We start from the raw sequence: 16,305 nt of genomic DNA, 5'->3' as shown, positions 1-16,305 counted from the left end.
TACTTATTTAGGCCGTCTAGTATGGACCATCGTCGGCATTCTTTCGCCAGGTACCGTTGTAGACTGTAATTTCGACGATTACAGTTGTACTTTCTCTCCTACTACGAGGGGACCACCTCCTCTACTACCTACGTAATTTCTCACTCCGTGCGAATAGCACTTCGACACAAATACGTATGTAATGACGAACTAAACAGTTGGTAAGGTCTCGGAGTTAAGTAAGGTTTACAGCAATGAATACCTTATTTATACACGTCAAATGAAGTGACGGAGCTGAGTTTCCGTAGTGAGTCTAGGGATAAAGTAGTGTTGGGGAGTACCCGTCTGTTACTACTTTTACTAAGTCACAAGGGTTACCACCTACCAAAATTCCTCTACCGGTCTACTCCTCTACGGTACACACTTCCAGACATCATCGGGTGTTAGGGGGTTGAGGGGGGGGCCATCACATGTCAGCTGTCAAAGACAATCTTTTTTTTGTTTGGTGTTTCGGCTTAGGACGGTTGCTTTTTTATCTCGACAACACGTCAGTTGACACGTTTGTCTAAATCTCTGGTTACGTCCCTTTTCCAAGGAAAAAAGGGTTATTTTACGTGAGTGATAGCTACGCGTCATCCTTCCTACTACAGTAGAAAAACTATAGTAACGTAAGACAATGAACACGACTTGTGTGTAGAAGGTTTGGTGTGGTAGTTGTGTCAGACATACAAGGATTGGAGGATATGCTGGTTACCCCTCCACATTCACAATGGCAATCTCAAGATAGACACCTTCCCTCTAGTGGTACGGATCCTACGTATAACGCAACTGGAAGAAAAATGCTATGGCTACTGGTGACTTGCCTATGGCTATGAGTGGCTATGTATAGCACTATGAAAACTTTTACATAGTAGGGCGTGTAAAGAGGGTACTTCGCGAAATGCTATATCAAATTGTACAGTTCTACGATAATTAAGTTAACCACCCTGAAGAACCTGGAAAATCATGACTTGTTTGTTACTTTTTATGTAGTTTTATACCTTCGTTTTGGCTAATACCTTTATAGAAAAATATGTGTGGGACGGTAGTCCACACGGCGCACGTATCGTGTAGAACAGCTACGTTTGTCTTGGCAATATCGTGGCAAGTATTAAGATACAATTTGGACTCTAAGCTCAATGACTCTCTTGTTTTATTAATTATCTTATTACCAGTACTTCTAGAGCCGTACCGTGCCTTGTTTGGTTTAGAGTAGAAATTTTAGGTTGTAAACGGAAGTGACCACCCCTCACTCTTATTATTAAGGGTAGTGTTTCGCAAGTAAACCACCCTGAATGGAAAGACACACATGACTTGTTTTGTTAGTTTTTAATGTATTTTATACTTCCTTTTTGCTACATACGTTAGATTAAAATAAGTGCGGTAGTGCCCCGGTGCCCTGAGGTGAAAATTTTAATTTTAATATATATATAAAAAAAATTTCATAGCTTTGCCTAGACTAAACCATGCAATATGGCATCGGTGGTCATTGGCCATAAAGCCATTAATGGCCCTATGGCCATACGTAGGGATTACACTGCATGGAATATGAAATCTCCAAGTAATCCTAGTTTCCGTTGTTTCAATACAATTTTGCAAAAAAAGGAAAGGGACATCACCACAATATATATCCAAACCACACGTACAATTTACCAGACGTTCCGATATCAACTTTAGTGATACAGTGTGAACACGAAGACAACCGAATCGGTAGGTTGTGTTGTAACATGCAGTATTGTGATTAGGCGCCGAGAAGTTTAACCTAAATACCACAAACAACCCATTTATTTAATACAGAACAATTCCTTGAATTGTCGAATGTAATTGTACGGGCGGTTGTAATCGAGGGATATTGACCAGTTGTTAAACAGAACGCTAAATCAGCACACCTCATCCCTTTTACTTATTGATAAGGAGCGATGTGTCGGTTGCCACCTGAGAGCAAATATAGTAGGAGACGATAAGACACAAGACGACAGTTTCCGTAGAACCCTTGTTCAACGCTGCGAACTCAGACAGAATTCAGTAAATACAAAACTTAGTCTCCTTCGTATGACATGTCATGTCGAAGGTCACCAACAACATGACTGTACACCGTCTCCTCCTTTGTTTAATCAGCAGTTAAGTTTGTTTAATGTAGTTACAGCAGTTAGTGGCTAATTCGCCACCTTCGCCAGTCGATTATTTTTTGTGTTTTCCTCCTAACAAAGGGACCGGAGAAGAAAGACACGTTCCCAATGAACCGTGGTACGTCGAAGTTTCTCGGTGTGTCGGATCGTAGGTGTTTATCCTTGTAAACTTCCCCGTTAAAATTTGACCTTCACTTACTTATAAAGTGGGGTTAACCTAAGGTACCGACGGTGAAATATGTAAAAGTAAGCGCTCGCTCAGTGATTACGCGTCGGTACGCCACTGCAATGATCACCACCAGCTGGGGCGTGTACGAAAGTAAAGGGGTGGCCATGTAATCCTCATTACCGGAGAGGTACACCTCGGAACGACAGTAGCTGTGAATGAAGTAGGCGACAAGCGATCAGAAAGGAGGTGTCATCGTCTCCATTTGGTCCCGAACCTAACCTATCTCCGAACCGCTGCCTGTCTTCCATATCGAAAAACTAAACACGACAAGCGACCTGACGCAGGACATCTTTCACTCTTACTTATGAGGAACTATAAAGTCACGCGTTCCATTAAGGAAGTTCCACTGTAAAAATACGTTGTTGAGTCGTCGCAACCAAGACGTTGACTAATACTTTACAAACTTTAAGCTGCTGTATTAAGATCATCTATATGATTTGGTTCTAGTCACGTCACGCTAGTGTTGTGAGGGTCGATGAGTATTATCTTTCTTTACTTCTGCGCTCCTTGTGCTAGCGCGGTTATACTTTACCAGGAAGGTCAATAGACTAACTACGTACTCCTGAGCATAATGATATACACGTCCTATAACCGTAAAAGGACGCTCTGGCAGATGACACTATATTTAAACCTGATGGACGTATGGTACTCTGTTTTGGAGCATGAATCAATAAGACAATGAGGGCACACAGACGGTGCATCCACGTGTCCTGTTCACTGCTTTCTGGCGATTTAAAGGTAATTATCAACGAGCTTTGCCTACTGTCCTGGAACCTTCTATGGTGTGGGTCCCGGACTTATGTTAGCTACGACGACGAGGAAGGTACGAGTCCGTGTAAACAGTCGCACAAACTGTAGCCTTCTCGAAAGACTACTGGGAAATCTTAGTGCTAGAACTATTGAGATGCCGTAGTGCACAAATCAATGAGAAGGGTTTGGTATCGCAGATATAATCTGTAGGACGAACCATCGTAACATTATGCTGATGTCGAGATAAAATCTGTGGAACTACCCTTCGTACAATCCAACTCTATGTCCCGAAGTACTAGACAAAAACTCTACCCATAGACATTAGGACTTCCTAGCATATTATGTCGAATGCTAACATTCACTAGTAGTGATTGGTGAACCGATGTAGTCGCGTCAAGACGATGACGTTCTTAGTCATATCCCGTCTTTCTGAGTGCGCGTCGGAACCGTGTTCAGGAGCGTCTATATCTGAAGACATAGTCTGTCGTTCTCACAGGTATGAACTAGTGTAGATAAGAGTGTATATCGTTTCCCCATGTACGGCAAGTTTTGTTTCAGCATAGATCAAGGTAGTAATAGGTTTGATACTACTGGTCTAGAGTGTTAGTTATCGAAGGACGTCCCGAAAAACTAGAAGAAGTTCGAAATCTTATGTTACAATATAACGTTGTGTTTGTTTGCTTGTGACGTTTAATTTTGTTTACTAAATTGTCATTTAGGTAGTTCACATGTTGTTTATGTAAAGACTGCAGACGGTCATAGAATAACGTGCTTTTGTCCGTAATTTTGACGTCGCTTCCAAGAAAAACATTGAATCAAAATACTACCTGAGGAATCGTTCGTCAACGAATGTGTAAGATCGTCATTGTCATATTCGACTTGGATAATAAATAAAAATCAGTACAAAGACAGGTTTGACTATTTAATTCAGATCATAATAAGAGTGAACGGGAGAAAGAAAAAAACCAGACGGTATGAGGACTCCACTATTATGAACAGAGAAATCGACGATTACGAGGCGACACAAGTCGTCGATCAACTAATGACACAGGCAGACGACAGAGCCGAAGTGGTACATCACAAATCCGAAAAAGAGACCCGCCTCATTTTACTCTCACTCGATGCTCACAGCACCATATTGATCCAGTTTAAATGGAGATAGTGTACAAAAAATAACCAGAGTGTTGCTGCAGTTTGTCTCTGTCTTCATGGTGTCACTTATTTCTTGCTCGGCTGCTTGAGTCATGCGAGGACAGCGCCCCGGCCCGGCTTTGATGAGTGGACAGCAGCAGCAATAAAACATCGAGAGTCATCTAATTCAGACCATAAATAAAAAATGTCCCACCCTAAATCAGATATAATGGTTAGAGCCTTTAACTTATGTAGTGCTGAACGTCTACGGGATTTATTTCGTTTACAGGCTGAGCAGAAACTCGTATTTAAGGCATCACATTCATACTTTTGCATGACATCACAATTATGAAACGGAATACACCTGCAGGCTGTTTGAGAATGGGCAAGCATGTATCACGTTGTTTAGTTGCCTCCCATGCTGTAATGTTTCCTGTTCGGCTGAGAACAAAGACAGAAATATATAACAATCTTTATTTATGAGTGTTATGATAAGTCGATACAGCAGCCAGCCTCTGCAGTATCCGCTCTCTCTTTTGAGTCTCCTCTTCAAAGCGAGGGACCAGTCCACACACTATGCAGTCCTCATAAAAGAGCCAGTGCTCTCTTATTAACTTTAGACCTAACCCTTACACACTTGAGGGATGTTGTCTTGGACTTACAGTAAGTCAATACACTCCCTTCTCTTGTATTGATACGGGTCCCTCACTCATACTCAAAGGGCTGCTACTCTTATTTCCTCACAACACAGGCAACAATATAAAGAAATAGCGGACTGGGAGCGCCTCTGACCCTCCGATAATGGCAGCAGCAGCACCGCCTCCTCCCTATCACAATTCCTGTGCTTTTAGTGTCCAAATATGTACTTCAATCTCCACAGAGAAAATGACCCTACCTCCACACAAAGACTGACACATAAAGGTTCAAATGAATCGCCTCGCTGCAGCCACAGTCTCTCCGCTTGTATAGAATTTATTTGATAAATGAAAAGTAGACTCATCTCAGATATTGGATAATCTCTCTGGCCCTCCGCATGATATCTGCGCTGTAGTGTATACCAATGTATTGCCTTATATTGCAGCTCAGTGTGTGTTTTGATCAGGTGCTCAGCATACTTTTCTATGTGAGAGGACACGGGAAGTGTATCATGTGGCTCTTACACAGCAGCATCAGCGTATGAGGACACTCAAAGCTCCCATAACAATTTTAATGAGCAGAAAAAAAGGCTCAACAAGAAAGAGGAGAAATATTTGTGTAATATCATAGAGACAAAGGGTACTGGAATATTTATTGTACCGTTTTAAAAGAACCGCAGGACCAGCGAACGCATAAAGTAATAAAACAAGGGCTGTCCTCGGCTAAAGAAATTCTTAGATGATGAACAATCATCAAATATGTCGACAAATTGATAAAATATCTGTAAAACTTAGTTCTTCCACCAAAGTGAAAGCAACAGCAGCACTTTAAATGCTGTAGTTGCCTAATTTTCTTGGACATAAGTTAGTTTTCATTTAAAAATGACTTATAGATTATAGAAATCATTGTCGACTATGATCAAAATTACACATTTGTCGAGTAATCAGCTAAAAAGGAAGCAACCAAAAGAATTGTACATTGATTCAGTGCTTCTAGAGAAAACATAGATCCTTATCGATCCCACAGCTATACGGGATAACTGTACCTATTTATTTATCCCTGTTATTCAAATGACTCCACCAGCATTCCCACATTTGTACATCTGCAGTCACACTTTGGAAAAGCACTCCTCACATCTCCTCCTCACAGTTCTGCACCGTGCCAGCAGCTCGCACACAGACTCCAGAGCAGATGCAACACAAAGTTTGAGCGGCTCCCCGGGGATCTAATTGTGTGCAAATTGCGAAGGCTATGTGTTAATCTGCTGCACTTTCCTGTAGCTACTGCTGCTATGGGGCCACCTGGGGTCCACCGCGGGTCTGGACCCCTTCTGGGACTCAGCAAATCATTACATGCAGCTCACTGGTGACCCCTGCACACACCCCTCATCTTAAACAGCCCTATGGATGTGACATATGGACCAGTGGCATCATAGTTGAAATGCCTCCATGTTTGACTTTTCATCCTGGCTAAATCCAAAGGGAAAAGATCTGCCCTTATATCTAAATAGCAGATTAATAATGGTTAATGTCAAGAGGCAGATTGGGATTTGATTATTCTAAGTCTCATTAAATCAGAAGGAAATGTCAGAGTGCTCTCTAATGTTCCTGTGAGGACGGGAGCATGCCAGAGTTCAGAGAGATTAGTGTCAGTGTCTTAACGTAAAAACCTTATCTTTCCCCTGCATTCTGATGGTGACGTGAGTTATTCCTCATGATCTGAAGCATTTGAAGAATGCAAAACACATTTGACACATTTCCAAAAAGCTTAATCGTTTGAATGTCTCCAGAGCTCATAAGTGCATGTTGAATTTGATGACCGTTAACCTCGAAAAAACCCAGTGGAAATTACACATTTGACGGGAAGTTAAAAGGGTACTCAATTTACATAATGAGGTTTTAGGTTTTTATCTGCCACTGATGGGAAATAAAAGCATGCCAGAGGTTTTATTAAGTCGTCTTTAACCCCGGCCACTTCTTACAAGCACCATAATGCCAGAAAACATTACTGACCTTTGACATGACTGTAAGTTGTTCCCTATTGGAGGCTCAACACAAGTCGCTTAAAAAGATCCTAATATGTTAGAATATTGCCTCAAAGTGGCTTCAGCTTCCCCACAGAGTTGCAGCATCAGCACTTATACAGGAGATGAGGATGTTGTATAAACTTCTAGAACAGTCCGTGAGAACTAAAATGCTATTCGTGCTGTAAGAATTTAGGATAATTAGGGTCTGATGTCTCTATTCATTCATAATTCATACCCACAGTAATGCTGCAACTGGAAAAGTTTGACAATAAAAAACTAAATCTCACAGTTAGTCTCAATTTCTATCAATGAATGCTTTAGTGGATATCTTTAGATTAGTTTTTGTTGCAATACACTGCACATCTCTAATATAAAAACAGGTATATTTTCACGCAAATGGTGTCACTAATGCTCTATGTTTTTAGATCTATGGAGGTTGTAATCCACGCGATATTGCATCAAGCCATTCTTCTTTATCCTGTGACATTATGTAACAAACCTATGGATAGAATAAAATGCTTCATCAGCGGGGCTTTTTGTAATTGATCGAGTTTTGTGCATTTTGAAATCACATCGGCTGTATTGAGAAAACATCACAACTTACCTTGACACCAAATTGCGCCTCTGAACGTATAGGATCCAGTGACTGTGAAAGTCGAGTTTTGTCCTCGGAGAACCCCCCCTACTCCGGTAACATTAACCGCTCCTGTGAAGTTTAAGGTAGATTAAATTAAAGTACTTCTTCTTCTACATCAAATTCTTGCGCTCCTGCTGCCTGTAGTACTGTAACATCTGTTGTGCCTCTGCGCGTCGAGCTCTGCGCGAGGAGGAGGAGAGGCGAGCGGGAGGAGACGGGGGGGGGTTGTGTTTAGTGTCCAGAGCGCACAGCGGATAGGACAGCGCGCGCAGGAGGAGAGGGTCAGAGAATGAGCGCGATCAAACCCAACTAATAAGGTCTGTTTGTATCAGCGTGCGGTAATTCAGCATATAGTGGAGGATGCACACTTTGAAGCCATTTTAACCTGTGCGGAAAAATATAGTTTAAAGATGAATCTAAGTAGCCTATTTTTTTCACTTTACCTAAAATGGATGGAATATGTGAGATACATGAAAGACATTTGCTGTGTGACATAAAGTGTGCACATACAACATCATAATGTGCCTATAGTTTCATATCAATGCAATATCCATACCCTTATTTTTTCCTGTAACTGTAAGGAATACAGGTATACCTTTTTTTGTATCCTGGAACTGAAGGTACTGAGTCCTGCAATGTCTTACTGGTAAATAATGTAGATCATATCGTATCATATTATCAGCCTGGCTGCAGTTATAGATTCTTTTAAAGCAGCTCTGAATGTTGACCAGAGCAGCTCAACACAGGACTGGCAGGAAACTGAAAGTGCACAGCGGTGGTTCCCTCCTGAGTGCCAGCTGGTGAAAGGTAAACAAAAGGAAATCAAAGAACCAGTGCTCACCAGGAAACTAGGATAGACACTATTTTATTAATATAATACATTGAAAACAAGAAGAGAGAAGGATTACGCTTTCACCGTGTGCTTCACTTTCTTTTCTCAGACAATAGATACATTTGGACACAGGGACAACAATGGTCACAAGAAAACATGAATGGAAGTTTTTTCATATAAAATACTTATCAGTTAGAAGCTCTGTAGATTGGATTTGTAGAAATCATTTATTTTTAAATTTATCCAATAATTGTTTATTTAAAGAGGCCTTGTTGTGCATTTTTTGGAGTTTTCCCTTTCCTGTCGTGTATTTTATAGGTTTGTGTGTGCATGTAAATGGTCTGCAAAGACTAAAATCCCAAAGTTCCCTCCAGAGGGAGTTTTTCTCCCACGCACTCCCCTCCTGAAACGGCATTGGACTCCTTTGTTTACTTTCGTAACGTTGTGACATCACTGTTTAACAATTACGTTTCTATTGGCTATAGCGCTCCAACACATTGTACATGATAGGCTAAGGGGCGGGACAGCGGTGACCAATAACAACAGAGCCGGCCAGCTAACCAATCAGAGCAGACTGGGCTCTGGTTTCAGACAGAGGGTGAAAAGAGGCGCTGCAGCACAATATGAACCTGGAAATTAGCATAATATGTCCTCTTAAGGGCAGTGGCGGCTCCAGAGTATTTTTGTTGGGTAATCTATGGTAGGGCTAACCCATACAGTGGTGGGGCTCAAGTCAGTATTTGCAATGTAATTATATACACGGTATATCGCCCCCCTTGACAGTGAAACGCCATGTGTGAGGTTTAGAGTATTTCCCTCTCTCAATCAAAATTGAACTGTATGAAATAAAAAGCCACATTTGTCTTGTAGTAAATAAAAAGGGCGACCAAAAGAGTTGAAATGCTGAAAACCCAACCCCTGCAGGTTCTACCGCAAAATTATTCTCCGTCGGGACTTCCTGCAAGAACACCACGCCTTTATCTTGATTCTGATTGGCCAGAAGACATTAGCAAAGATGTTTTATTGAGTGACAAGTTTTCAAAACCGTTTCTTGTCTTCGGCATTTCCAGACAAGTAGCTACTGAAATCAATCTTACTAACTGCTATCTGTGCAATTTACTCGGCGACTTTTTTTTGCTTACTTTAACATAATTGTTCATGGTGGGGCTAAGCCATTTCTTGGTATGGCTGTAGCCTACCCCAGCCATACCCTGGAGCCGCCACTGCTTAAGGCCCTGACACACCTACCCGATTTTGGGAGTCAGAGGCCGTCGGGCATTCGCAGTGCCCGCACCGTCGTTGCTTTACGGCACATTTTCACATCTCCCGCGGCCTCCCGTGGCCGATTCAACAAGAAAGTCGGCCAAAGAAATCACTCTGATTGGCTGTTGCCTCTTTTGAATGACGAATACACACTACCGCTGCCTGCTGGTAAAGGACAGTTATTGCCACTCGTCGACTGAAGAGTCTTTGCGGTGTGTTCGTAGGCGGGCGGCGTAGCCGACGCAGGCGACATAGCGGACGTAAAAGTCGGGACGCCTTCAGTACGCGTTCTTTGGTCTCAGGTTGGTGTGTAGCGGCCTTTCAGGGTGATTTCACAGCTGGAGCTTTCAGCTTCGGAACATTTGATTTTCTTTTTAAATCAACAGATTCATCCTCTTTCAAGAAAAATATTTTCTAACCACTATTTTCTAGGAGGACTTTTTTTCAATTAAAATCTGTCCTGGTGTGGCGGAAGAATTCTCAGTGATGGACCACTAAAACCTTGGGAAAATAAAACCAGAATTAGCATTGTTTGAATCCAAGTAGTATGTGAGAATGTCTGTAATTTGGGCAAGTCAGCCGTCTAAACTGTGAAATGAAGCATCCACAGCTGGCGTCTAATTGTTCTTGGAGATTAAATCCTGCTCTAACATTGTACGATGTCTCCAAACCCTCAGGGGGGCACATGTCCACACACGTCGTAACTGAAGCATAAGGGGAAACATATACATAAAACTGGGAAGTGAAAACAGAGGATGCTCATGGATTGAGACACTGGGGAGCAGATGGTTTTCGCTCAATGTGACTGATACTGTACGATGCCCTACATATGTTCACAACGATGAAATTAAAGGTCAAAATGATCGGGGTCATAGTGGAGAATCTGGGATATGAAGTTTTCCAATAAGATCTGAAATCATTATACATTAAGCTCGCTATTTCTTTTTACAATTTGTGTCCCTGCCATTCAGGAAACACAAATAAAGCCGTCTCTGTTAAGTCAACTCCTGCAAACAGAAGTGCATCCTTACCCCGAACACTGCTGCCTCCTCAACCACATGTTCTGAAATCTGCTGAGGCAGGTGAAGACGGACCCGCCCACCCGAGAAGAGGTATTTTTGTCGGGGCGCTGACAGGACTTTGACCCAGTGTTGCTGGGTGCCATCTGCAGCCGCTGAGAGAAGCCAAGCTGCCATACTGGCCATTTACAGCTCCTGCCAATGGAGATCATGCCTCCTCTTCAGCTGCTCACGATGCGCTTGCCAGACTCGGTCACTCTCACGATGGAGTGGAGGAAAAGCAACGTAGGTCGCTCATTTCTGAGGGGCAGTGAATTATGTTCATGCTGCTTACACAACTTCAGGGGAACAGGTTTTCGGAATATGTGTAGAGCTTTGATTTGTTACCTAAGGGGCTCAATGGTGCTGTTTGACTTCGGCTTTCTTGATGAAAGTTTTAAGAAAATACGTAGCTGGAGCCAGACTGTTAGCTTACAGTAGCTAACCATGAGACTGGAAACAGCTAACGCTAGCTCTGTAAAAACAAACAGTAGTTTTTGTGTGTTTAAATAAAAAAGATTCAGTTATTTTTTAACCTTTTACAGAGACTGGCTAGCTGTTTCCCCTTGCTCTCAGTTTAAGGGTTATTAGCCGTACAAACTGGCATGAGATCGCTGTCTTAATTTTGGGACAGTCTTCTTTAAAAGTAACCGATGTTTAGAGAGATGGAAAATGAGTTGGACTTAGTACTTATTTTGTGTATTGTTTTATATAAAGGAGAACGGGGTCATCATCCCCATGTTCAGGGTGCTTGTTGTAAGAGATCAGTAATGGCGATTATTCACAGTACAAATTGCATAAGAATGAATGGAGACTAAACCAATTTAGCTTCTTTGAGATATCAAAGTCAAGAAAGCTGTCATGCTGAACATTTGAAGGCGCAGGTTTTAAGGTGTAAAATGTCAGCTTACCCTGTCTCCTACAAAAGGACGTTCCGATGCAACACAATTACTCGCAGATTATGGATGCAGTTCAAACACAAGGTTAAACCATGGGTTAAACACATGTTTTGAACACGTGGATAACGCAACAAAACGTGTTAATGTGCAGTAGAATCCCATGGCCTGGCTTAAAATAAGAACAGTTTTTTATGATATCGATGTTTAATCACCTCAGAAACACTTTTTGTTATATTCCATGGAATGCTCTTAACATCCCGATAGCACTGAATACATTAAATGCTTTGACAATAAATACATTAGAAAATGTCCATCTGTGGAAGCCATGGCGACCAATCATCTGAGCCGGCCCGGCTAAAGTAACTGGATGGCCTACATGCCTGTCAGCCTTCCATCTGTGCACAAACTTATCTCGTGCCCTCATTGGTCATGTGCGCGTTCGTGTGTGTTGGAGGAGGGGCTCTGTAAGGAAGTGGCAGATTTTCATATTCTAGCGCAAACGAGCTGGTTTCTCCATTCTTACCTACCTTTAACTTTCGACCAATCCATTATCCCCAACCTCCTCCATACGGTGTGAATTACATTTTGCACACAAAATAGGTTTTTGTGTGCAAAATGTAGTTCAGAATTCATCATCATAAACTGTAGGTGAGTGAGTTCAAAATAAATGAGCCATTGAAACGTACATTGAGCAGTCGACATAATTGGAAATGGAAATAGCAGAGAACATAAAACCCCTTAAAAGGACTTGATAACCTGTCAAACTGAAGATATTGAACTGGTGAGCTGGAACCCGAGGGAAATATAGATACGCTCCCAATCAGAACATTCAGGGAGCAAAACGGGAGTATGTTTTCATGAGACAATGCCATTTATACGGGCTTTAATGATAATTGTAGCACAAAAAAGCAAGTAATGCTTTAATATACTGTACAGTAGACTGGACGAAATGTATTAACAAGACAAAATTGGCAGTGCGTAAGTGATTGGGAACTGTAGAAGAGTGTTAACAGATCAACGCCTGATGTGTTGCAGTCAATCACTTTGTCTCGTGTCACGACATTATCAGTGAGGTAATGAAGCGAGCCGTAGTTATGGCTCAATGCGACTCAGCTGTCAGCGCTTAACGTTGGAGGGGCAGCAGAGACAGCTGGGGATCCGTCACCTGGATGGCGTGTTCGTTAGGGCTTTTTTTATCTTTATCTTTATTGGGACCATGCATAAAAAAAAAAGAAGACGTGCTATTTTCCAGATTATGGCTAAAAGCTTTAAAGCAGTTCATAATGCATATTACACTAACAAATTAAACAGATCAAATACAGATGTATAAAATAAAAACTCTAGTACATTTGTCAATTTAAATATACAGTAATTGTACAATTTATTTAAATCATCTCAAATTACAGTCAAATTAATGTTGGAAAGACTGGTTTCCCAATATCCATTTTTTTGCACTATGGGTAAAACTGTGTCCCCTCATTGTGTCTCTGTAGCCTCGGACAGGCTGCGATTTCACGGATCACTGCTTCCTCTGTGGATGGCGGACATGTGGTCTGAGCAGGGGCGGACTGGGACTAAAAATCAGCCTGGGACTCTCGACCGGCCCACTTAGGTACGGCCGGCCCACCTCGGTACCGCTAGTAAATTGTCAAGGGGGGGGTGCTAGTGACTTATCCGACCAGCCCACATCGTTCGACCGGCCCACTTCAGTACCGGCACTGGGTCTGAGACATGTTCGTACGAGGGAGTTATTTATCGACTCACTGACACCCAGCTCCAGAAGGGCGAGTTCTTCCTGTCAGTCCTGGCTGTAATGCCTGCTTTATCTCCTCTCGGTCCAGCGTCCCCACTACTTTTGGTCACAGACAGACTGTGCTGTTTCACTGCAAGCGCCTGATATCACAACGACATCCATGGCCTTGTAGCATCACAGTGCTCAAGCTGGAGTTGCTATAGCAACGGGTGATCAGAGGGGTTATTTTTCTGCTTTTGTGAACATATTGAGCAGATGATGGGGGAAAGATGATTTGATAATCAGTCGCCGGATAGATTGTATTTGTACCAGCAGTGGTGGGATGTTACTATGTGAATTTACACGAGGGGGAGGCTGTGGCTCAATGGTTAGTGTGCTGTACTTCAAATCAGGGGATAGCAAGTTCAAACCCCACTGCAGTCAGCAGCTGTCGTTGTGTCCCTGGACAAGACACTTCACCCCAAATTGCTCCTGTGGAGATTTTCCAGTACTGAATGTATGTTAGTCGCTTTGGATAAAAGCGTCTAACAAATGACATGTAATGTAATGTAATGTAATACACGAGTACTTTACCTTAGTACCATGTTTAGGCACTTTTACTTGAGAATTTGCATGTTATACCTACTTAAAAACATTTGGAGCCAAATATTGTACTTTTACTCAAGCTTTGGTTACTAGTTTCTTCGCAGAGTTAGATTAGTTATACAAAATATATATGCATTATTATTATAGGCTACCGGGCAGTATAAGGGATTTAAAATGCCTTTCATCCTGACACACAACACATTATAGTGCACTTACAATACTGTACTGTACAGTATATGATTCTGAATCCAGCTGTTCTGCATTGCAATTACCGTAATTTTCGGACTATAAGCCGCGCCTTTTTTCCCATTTTTCGACGCTGCGGCTTATATAACGGTGCAGCTAATCTATGGATTTTGTACAGCTAACGGCCACTAGGGGACCTCCTAAATCTATGGATTTTACAGGTTACAGTCCACCACCTTTAACTCTATGGGCTCTATGGCCGGTCCGCGCCCCCCACCTTTAAGCGGCGGGCTCCAGCAGGAAAAGCTGGAGGCCGGAAAAGAGTGAGACAGGTAGCGCGCAAAAGTAAAAGTGGAACCGAGAGTGGTACGAGAGACAGAACGAGAGCAAGACAGACAGACATTACGAGAGCGAGACAGTTTGTCCCCGTACCACTGGTTGAAAACCACTGCTGTAGATCACTGCCGGTACGTGCGCTGGGAGCGCTGGGAGCGCACCGTTTAAGTTTGAAAGTTGAAAAGTTTGTGTGTCTGAAACGCTATGTGATACAGTACAGTTTACACAGCACAGTACATGTTCTGTAGCTACTATTGCACTAAATGCTAACACTTGAATACGTTATGCAAATATGCAACTTGTTTGTTGAAATGTTAATAAATGGGAGCTTCCTCAAACAGCCATCTCTTTCCCGACAATCCCCTCTGTGCACGAACCCTTACATATGGTAATTAAACATTAAAACACCTGCGGCTTATAGTCCAGTGCGGCTTATATATGTACACATCATTCAATCTAGCTGCTGCGGCTTATATTCAGGTGCGCCTTATAGTCCGAAAATTACGGTATTTACTTTTGGTAATGTGAGTATATTTTTAAGCTTATACATTTGCCTTTTAATGAGTGAGATTTTAATTGCAGGTCTTCTATTTGTAACAGAGTAGTTTTCTTCAATTGAGTATTGCTGCTTTTGCTCATATGGAAGATTTGCCACCTTTTTTTTTATTGTGTTGAAAATGAATGTCATCTCTTTAAGTAAAAGACCTGAATCCTTTGTCCACCACTTTTCACCAGCAGAGTGATAACTGTAATGTTCTGAAATGTACCAGAAAGGCTGACGTAATCACTATCATTTCACCCTCCACTTATAGAGGCAAGCTTTTTTTATAAGAGCCCTTCTGTGATATGTGAAATCATGACCAACATGATTATATATCATTCCCACAGAGGGAGGGACATATTATTCTCATTTTCAGGTTTATATCTGTATTTTGTGCCTCTACTGTGACATTCCTCCATGCTTTAAAGTTCAGAAAGGTCTTTATCTCTTGAAGGAACTTTGGAATTATAGCCCCTGCAGACCATTTACATGCACAAAAACCTAGATAACAGAAAGCTTAATATGGCCCGTTTAAAGGTCAAAGCTGGAGGCTTAACCTGCAATACAAGCAATAAATTACAATCTTTTGTAAATATTCGTTAGTTTGTTTGTAGCCTTTATTTATCCAGGTAAAAATCCCATTGAGATCAACAATCTCTTTTACAAGAGAGACCTGCCGCACATTGGTTACACATGTAACAGAAAACAAAAGAGGATGCATACAACATAATGAAAGGGGTACAATTTACAAACTTATTCACAAAGACAGGTACCAGGAGTATCAAAAATCTATTCCTCAAGCTGTGCTTTAAAATGATACTGGGGAACCAAAATGCTCTTTTTAAATATTGTTTGCAGTGTTCCAAGCCAGAGGAGCTGCGCACATAAAAGTGTTAGTGCCTAAAACAGTCCTAGCACTTGTATGTAATAAAAACACATCCTGGGATCTCAGGCAATAGCTACTTGCCACTCTCTGTGAGATCAAAGAGCTGATGTAAGGTGGTAGTTTACCCAGCATGGCTTTATAGATGAACATGTACCAATGACTGAGTCTCCGAACAGTTAGTGAAGGCAGACCTGCCCTGGCATACAGGGTACAGTGATGAGTAAGTGCTTTACAGTTTGTAACAAATCTCAGAGCACTGTGATAGGCGGCATCTAATTTGATCAGGTGGGCAGGTGCATTCATATAAATCAGATCACCATAGGTCACAGAGACTAGTCTTTTCCTGGCCTCAAGCGAGAAACAGGACTTGTTTCTGAAAAAGAAACCTAGCTTCACCCTCAGCTTTCTAA

Source organism: Notothenia coriiceps, unplaced genomic scaffold, assembly GCF_000735185.1.
Source record: "Notothenia coriiceps isolate Sejong01 unplaced genomic scaffold, NC01 NC01_scaffold00030216, whole genome shotgun sequence".
In the NCBI taxonomy this organism is placed as follows: domain Eukaryota; kingdom Metazoa; phylum Chordata; class Actinopteri; order Perciformes; family Nototheniidae; genus Notothenia; species Notothenia coriiceps.
This window is presented reverse-complemented; position numbering follows the sequence as displayed.